General features: G+C 47.5%; 1 long non-coding RNA gene across 1 annotated transcript; it reads left to right on the top strand.

Moving 5' to 3' along the window:
- Nucleotides 1-1,675: 1,675 nt before the first annotated feature.
- Nucleotides 1,676-8,013, top strand: LOC115289489. Its single transcript, XR_003907656.1, has 3 exons — nucleotides 1,676-4,194; nucleotides 6,031-6,082; nucleotides 7,746-8,013. It is a non-coding gene; the product is annotated as an uncharacterized LOC115289489 (long non-coding RNA).
- The last annotated feature ends 376 nt before the right edge of the window (nucleotides 8,014-8,389 follow it).

The following is an 8,389-nucleotide window of genomic DNA, read 5'->3' as shown; positions in this document are numbered from 1 at the left end:
TCTATTTGCTCGGAAGGTTTTTTCCGCCTTAAATGCCATTTTGTAATTGTATCAGTATTACAGATGTTACTTATCCCAGGGTTCCTATACAGAGTGTGGGACTCTTCTGTGGTTACATCTGTTTCGAGATGAACTTGAGTTGCTTAGCTGTGCCTGGAGATGCAGTTTGATGCAGTCGCCTCTACATGGCGCTCTCAGACGTGCACTTGTCATCTCTCTTCCACACACTAAGTCAAGGGATGCATGGATGAGTAGAACTTCCTCCCTGCCCTTTAGGATTTTGTCTCATAGATACAACACTGCAGACTTAAACTGTGGGACAATACTGTTAACGAACAATTTGATTCCAGTAATAACATAAGTCATAGACATCTGCCGGAGTCCGGCTCCAGCAGGTCCAGGGCTCCCTGAAGGACAGACGGTGTTGGCGAAAGGGAGCAAGAGCACCTTGGCTTCTTTCTGATCACCAGGCAGGCATCTCTGCACTGGCCAGAGAGTCAATTTTATTTATTGAAAAAATGTATGGGATACAAAACAGAAGTGGCAATTGCCTTAGACAATAATTTCTGATGACAAATTCTTTGGTATGTAAAAATTTCCCAGAACATAGATTGGTAGAAGACTCATGCATAATCTTTATCAGTAGTGATTGATGTAGGTGACTAGATCCTTGTCACATGGGGAAGGAAGGTATCTTTAGCGCTCAAATACAAGGCAATGTTTTTAGCAGAGCAAAGGCAAGAGTTAGTTCTTTGTGAGCAGGGGTCAATAGCCTGTTTTCTCAGGAAAGTAATATTTGCTCCTATAATTACAAAAGAAGAAATTCCTATAAGTTTCTTCACAAAGTCTGATACCAGTCAGCCAGGCACCTTGGGGATCGGTGCTCAAGCAAAAATTAGTGGGTGTAGACATCCTCGGTCACCATCCAACAGCGGGAGGCCCCTGCCTTGCAAACCACCTTACTTCAGAAATGGCTCCCAGCAGACATCAACTTAAAAGGTTAAGGGAATCACTATGCTTTCTTGAGACATGTGAGTCTGTTTTTTTCTTCTACCTCCTAAATTCTTTCTCCTACTTGAGAAGGGCCCTGGGCCTGGGTCCCTTCCTAGACAATATCTTCAGTCTGGAGCATGGGTGTCATATCTCCCGGGGTTCAGATGCCCTAACTAAACCTATTCAGATAAACTTCTCAAACAGTATAGACAGGCAGTAGAGCGGTACTGGGCCTCTCCTTACCCCATCCAGTGTGTGTGTGTGTGGGGGGGGGGAGTAATATGAAGCACATGAAAGAAATGAGTGTCTCCCACCAATCTGGTATCTTCCCATTCAGTCACTTGTTTTCCCATTGCAGATGCATCCAGAGCTGTGCTCCCACTTATTATTTAAGGCAGGCCTCCTTTAAATAGAAATTTAGGTGCATGGGCTAAGATAAACAAGGTCAAATTTAAAGCAGTGTTTTATTCTTGTCCATAGCTTTTATTCCCTCTCCAGAATCAAGGATCAGAGTGGTATGGTTTTTTGGTTTTTTTGTTTTTTAAGTCTTTTATTTATTTTTTTGAGAGACAGAGAGAGTCAGTGCGAGCAGAGGAGGGTCAGAGAGAGAGGGAGACACAGAATTGGAAGCAGGCTTCAGGCTCTGAGCTAGCTGTCAGCACAGAGCCCGATGCGGGAGATCATGACCTGAGCCGTGAGATCATGACCTGAGCCGAAGCCAGCCGCTTAACCGACTGAGCCACCCAGGCGCCCCCCAGAGTGGCACATTAATATCACCTGTCTATGAGAGTCATGTCAATATCTTCATTCCATAAGTAGGAAAACGGGCTGAGTGAAGAGAAGCAGCCCACAGGTAGTACACGGGAGAGCTGGGGTTGGCTCCAAAGCCTGTGATCCTAGCCCCTACCTGTGTGGTAACTTCTGGAGATAATACAAGCAAAACCAATTCTAACTGGTACATGCTGGCCAAGCCTTAGTTCATGGCATGGGGCTGAGAGCCTTCTCCCTCAGTCTCTTGCGCCGATTTGAGGAAATTTCTGTGGCTTGTGCATTGCTTGAAGGGCTCTGTGTTTGGGCTGCTGTGTTTGTAAGGCACTGGTATGTGTACGGGTGGGAGACACATCTTTGATGTTGAGGAAGAGGGCACAGCACAGGAAGTGATGCTTTTGATTTTTTATTCTGAGGCAGAGTGAGGCAATATAAATAACCATTCTGTGGACGTGGCTGAGCCGTGTTTCCCAGCAAGGTACCTGTTAGAACAAAGAAGTAGCCTCTGCGCATGTGCAGCGCCCTGCAGGGAAGTGATTCGCTGTGACATATATTGCTCTTCAATGGGATTTATTGTCCTGGTTTTTCCATGTAACTCCTCCCTGCCTGCCAGAAGGCAGATGAAGACTTGCTCTTTCTCATCAGACTGTCACCCGCCGAGTGGCATCGAGGGGCAGTGCTGTGATCCTGGCGATTTCTTTGGCCTTTGCACTGTTCGCTTGAAAAATTCTAGTAACATGTCTTTTACAGTCATGGCTCTCAGTGCAGTCAGGGAGTTACACCAGGGAACATGGAGTGAGGAGGGGTGAGTTATCACAGAGATGTTCTAGTGGGTTGGCTTGGGTGAGAATTATTGGATCGATTCCCAGATCTGCTGTTTTATTCCTGTGACTCAGCTAGAGATACTTCAGTGATGTGCGCCTCTGTGAAATGGGGGATAATAAATATATACAGTTGATATGAGGACTAGAAATGAGAATGCAGCGCCCAGCAGAGGGCCTGGTACAAGCAATTATTAAATGGTAATAGTTAGATCTAGACAGATTAAATACTGAGTTATACCATCTATTTTCTGTGTATCTTTGTGTAAGTTATTCTGCATCTCAGTTTAGTATGAGGATTAGAACAATACCCATTGTTGTGCAGTGAATTGTATCCCCCTCCCTTCCCCCCACCCCCGGCAAAAAACCATGTTGACGTCAGTTCTCAGTCCAGTACCTGTGAATGTTATCTTATTTGGAAATAGGTCTTTGGCAATGTGATTAAGATGAGGTCAACCCAGATTAGGGTGGACCCTCATCTAATAACTGGCGTTCTTCTAAGAAAAAGGAAGTTTGGGCAGAGATGGAGACACAGAAATCACAGGGAGAATGTCACATGACGGAAACACAGGGCCACCTGTCTGTAAGCCAAGGAGCCCCAAGCATTGCTGGTGACCGGCAGACATGAGCAGGGAGGCATGGAGCATTCTCCTTCGCAGCCTCACAAAGGAACCAGCCCACCCCACACCTTGACTCTGAACTTCTGGCCTCCAGAACTGTGAGAGAATAAACGTCTGTTGTTTTAACCCACTCCATTTACAGTCATTGGTTATCGCTGCCCTAGGAAGCCAGTGCATAGGAGGGCGAAATGGGGATTAAGTGGCATGCTTCCTGGTGCCATCCAGTTCTGGATGTCTGACCTTCAGGCATCAAGACACAAATAACGAACTCTGAAGACAACAATCGCATGGAAACGGTACCATCTATATAGGTCAGTGGGTGTCTGGGGACAGAGATCCCCAAACAGAGCAATGGCAAATGAGCACTAGCTCCGCCTCCTCTGTCCACTCTGGAGCTTTGGAGAGAATGGCCACCCTTTGCAAGGTGCTGGTCTGAATCATTGTGGGGTGGGTGATGGACAGTGGCTATTACCTCACGTTAAAAAACAAATGAATCCATCTTGATTTTCAGATTTAACATAAATTGGAATATACCTTCAGGCAAATCTCGAGTGAGGCTTTGATTATGAGCCCCTCCTTTTCCCCCTTGCCTGCACTGGGCTGGTGGGGGATTGGAGCTCACTGCTGGCCACACTCATGGACATCTGCGGATAACGGGACAGGCTCTAGCAGCCCTGCCCCATCCCAGGTCCCCGTGGAGGACCTCAGAGGATGAGAGAGACTGGGACATAACAGGTATTATGATGTCATAAGGAAGAACTTTGTGCACAAAGCAGCCCTTTGCCCAAGATGGTAAGAGCGTCAGTCTAGAACAGGGCTCCAACTTCAACTCAAGCCTGAGGCATCTCTGGGATATCCACCAGGCAGTGGCGAAGATCCAGGTTGCTGTGGGGAAAGATCCATTGCAAAGGCTGTGAAGGAGATAAGTGGAACATTTGTCAAAGTATGAACTGGAGCTAGAGGCTGAGGACATGCTGAAGAGGAAGTTAGCGGTACTGTCCCCAGCCCTGGGGGTGAGGAACAAAGCGCAGGCTCACCCATCAAAGTGCCCACAGTCACCCCCAGGGAGGCCAGCAGGGGCAGGGCCATAGGTAAAAAGCAGTCAGAGAGCAGGTGTAGTCTAAATACTGCAAGAGTGGCAGGACCCACTTGGGACACCACCAGTGCTCATGGAGACTGATCTGGGAAGGGTCAGCCAGACTCCATAGTGAGGGGGAGGGAGGGAAGGGGCCCCAGGAGAGGAAGAGCAGCCCACAGGCTTCTCTGGGGAAGGGCCGCTGGATGAGCATAGAACTGAGGGATTGAGCTGAGGATGAAGCCAGAAAGGCTAGCGGGACCCAGAATATGGAGCCCAGTGAACATGAGGCCCGTGAGCATGAAGGGCTTTGGATTCTACAGGAGGCAGGGAAGCTTTGAAAGTTTTTTTTAAACATTTATTAATTTTGGGGAGACAGAACATGAGTGGGGAAGAGACAGAGAGAGAGAGAGACAACAGAATCTGAAAGAGCTCCAGGGTCTGAGCTGTCAGCATAGAGCCCGATGTGAGGCTCGAACTCACAGACTGTGAGATCATGACCTGAGCTGAAGTTAGACGCTTAACCAACTGAGCCATGTAGGCACACCCACCCTCTTTAAAAAAAAAAAAAAAAAAAGATTATCTATGTATTTTGAGAGAGAACATGTGTGCACAAGTGTGGGGAAGAGGCGAGGGCAGAAAGAGGAAGAGAGAGAGAATCCCAAGCAGGCTGGCTTCACACCACCAGTGCAGAGCCCAATCTCATGAACTGTGAGATCATGACCTGAGCTGAAGTCAGATGCTTAACCAACTGATCCCTTCAGGCAGCCCTGAAGGATTTTGAGAGAGTCTCACAACTCAACCTCCACATAGGAAGATGGAATGCCGAGTCCAGGTTTAGGATGGATGAGAGCTGGCACTTGTCAGCGGACCAGCTGACGTGATGAGGCTCTGAACAGGGGCTGCCATCAAAGAAATGGGAAAGAGAAGATGCTTGAAAAGGTGGTGAAGAACTAGAGTGAAGAGAACAAGGAATTTGTCTCAGGCACAAAATTCAAAGGAACCCGAAAACTCAAGGTTCAAGAGAAATCATATTTTTGTGCAATATTTTTAAAGATTAATGTAAAAAAATTCATGGTGAACTAAATTCAACATTTCAGATAAAGACAGGATCCTACTCTGCCCTGGCCCAAATGGACCTCACGCATCTCCCACGAATCCCAGTCCATGGGAAGAACACAGGAGACACCAAGGCCATGGGCAGTATGTTGGAAACTGAGGAGGCTGGGCAGGAGGTACGAGAGGAAACCCACCACTAACGTTTGAGGAGCCCAGGCCAGAAAACAAACCTCAAGCCCACATACCATATAGCTAAATCTAAAAAATTACAGAAGGTTCATTTTATCCTCCTACTATGATGAATATGCCTTCGTCGGGACCCAGGAAGGCAGGGTTGGATTCAAACCTGAGACTCCAAGGGGTGCCTGGGTGGTGTAGTCGGTTGAGTGTTTGACTCTTGGTTTTGGCTTCATTCATAATCTCATGGTGAGTTCAAGCCGTGCATCAGGCTTGCACTGTCAAAGCCTGCTTGGGATTCTCTCTCTCTCCCTCTTGCTCTACCCCCTCCCCTGCTCGTACTCTCTCTCTCTCTCTCTCTCTCTCTCTCTCTCTCTCTCTCTCTCTCAAAACAAACAAACAAGCAAACAAACAAACGTGAGACTCCTTAGTGCTCTGGACCATGATGGCTCACAGTTAGCTGAGACCTGACCTTTTTCTCTTTCTCCCTCTGCTGCTGCTGCTCCATGTCCTCCAGCACAGCTCACCTTCAGAAGACTGGCCCAAGGGAAAGGTCCTGATTGTCCTCTGTAAGTGGTCTGGGGTCACAAGACAGGAAATTCTGGGGTCCCCAGAGCACCATCTGAAAGGAGGGGTGGGCCTTTGAAGGACATGTCTCCTGGGCCTTTGTTCCATCACCTGCGGGGAGGAACAGGGCCAGAGGAAGGCCACAGCAGGGCCTCAGACTCCCGAATCTAGGGGCACAGTGACCCCAGGCAGGGGGAGCATGGAGGCAGGAAGACAGCATGACTGGGGTGAGGGGCCGCCCCAGCATGAGAGGAGGAGCCTGGAGGCGTGCCAGAGGCCTGTGAAGTACAGAGCAAAGTATGGAATTTGTCTAACTTCTACCATCAGTCGCTTGGATCCTTCATCCTCTGGACCAGGAGAGCTGCTCCTCGTCAAAAGGAAGTGGAAGGGACGGTTTTTGTTTTGCGCTGAGGTTTTCCAGTTGTGTGTGTAGTCCACCTTTCCCAGCATCACTCATGAAGGCACTCTTTTAGTTTCCAGTGATGTGAAAAGGGAAGCCACCATTCCTCTTTTCACACCAGTTGGGGAATTATTTATTCAAAGGTAGATATCCTTAAATGTTCATTTTAAGGAAGCGGGCTTATAAAGGACGCTGACAAATAAAACAGTATAATCCTCTACTTCATGTCTTTTTGGAGATGAGCCAAGAAGGCTTGTGACCAAGGCTTTCCATGCGTGGTGTTTGCTGATGTGAAACCAGCTGAGACCTGGTGCAGGACGAAAGTCCCAGCTCCCCCCGACATGTCAGCAAGGTTCTTTCAGTCTGAAGAGGAACCTGGGGTGTGGGAGCGCTGCCTGGAGTCTTAGATCAGCGGACCTAGTGTCCAGAGTCAGGGGCCTGTGCCCCAGCTTTCCTCTCACAGCTGTCCTTTCACCTCTGACAGAGGTAGACAAGCGCCTAAGTGCCCACTTGAGACATGTCCCCTTGTGCCACCTCCCTCCCCCTATGACATTGATCTCACCCTCTGTTCCATTCACTTGAGCAAATTTCAACATTAGAAACATAATAATGAAGGCATTCGATAGGTCATTTATTGAGCAAGTACTATTGCCAGACACATAAAGATGCCTTTGGCAAAGGGCTTGGCTATAGATCTGAACTGTCTCCCCTGTACTCTGCTTATTGTGGATTCCACAAGTGTCCAACCAGAGCACGTGGCCTTCCCACTGAAAATGGAAGGCCCTACAGGACAGCTTGTCAATATCCAACAGGAAATGGCTTCTTAGTAGCGGGTAGACAATCTTATACCAAGTTAACAGACAATGGTCTCCATCCACCTTGGGGCTGTAAGAAAACCAAGAAGGAAGATGTGTCTGCAGGTTGTAGCATATCCACCAATATCTGGCTTTCCTCTTCACGGGCACACAGTGAAACTACATGTCACCTGGGCAAGTCAATGCGGTATTGAAACCCAAGTGGAGGCAATGTACATGACTTCCAGTCTAGCCCTAAACCTCCTCCTTGACTTTCCCCTCTCACATTCCTCTCTGGCCGTCTGGAAGCAAAGGATGACATGACAGAAGAGCCACACAGTGGAAAATGCCAGCTCCCTGAGGATTGTTTGAAGGAGATCTACTCATGGCATCTACATTAGACTTGGCATGATTGAAAGTGAACTTTTACTCTGTTCAGTTACTAAGATTTGGTGATGCTTGTTATTGCAGCATAACCCAGCCTTCCCTGACTAATACAAGAAATCCTGATGCCTCTTGTCAAGTGGATCAGCAGGTGGGGGACAGTTTCATCACACTGATGGCAAAAGCTATTCTGCTACCTCTAAGTCGCCCACTAGCATCTAGTATCCCTTATATTAAAACATAAATGAATAAACAGCAGGGAAAAATTCTTTGACCTCACATTCATCTCCATTTTCACTTCTATGTTCATTTTCACAGCACCATTTTTTTATAGTTTATTGTCAAGTTGGTTTTCATAAAACACCCAGTGCTCATCCCCACAAGTGCTTTCCTCCGTGACCATCACCCTCCTTCCCCTTCCCCCCTTCCCCTTCAGCCCTGTTTGTTTTCATTATTCAAGAGTCTCTCATGATTTGCCTCCCTCCCTCTCCTTAGCTATTTTCCCCCCTTCCCTTCCCCCATGGTTCTTTGTTAAGTTTCTCCTGTTATACTCACAATTGAAAACATATGGTATCTGTCCTTCTCTGCCTGACTTATTTCATTTAGCATGACACCCTTGAGTTTCATCCAGGTTGCCACAAATGGCCAGATTTCATTCTTTCTCATTTCACAGCACCATTTTTGAAAGAAGAGTCTTTAATTTTTGTCTTCATTTTCACACTTCCTGTTTT

The sequence above is a fragment of the Suricata suricatta genome, chromosome 4 (assembly GCF_006229205.1).
Source record: "Suricata suricatta isolate VVHF042 chromosome 4, meerkat_22Aug2017_6uvM2_HiC, whole genome shotgun sequence".
NCBI classification, from domain to species: domain Eukaryota; kingdom Metazoa; phylum Chordata; class Mammalia; order Carnivora; family Herpestidae; genus Suricata; species Suricata suricatta.
The sequence above is the reverse complement of the archived record's forward strand: the minus strand, read 5'-3'. Positions and strand labels throughout refer to the sequence as shown.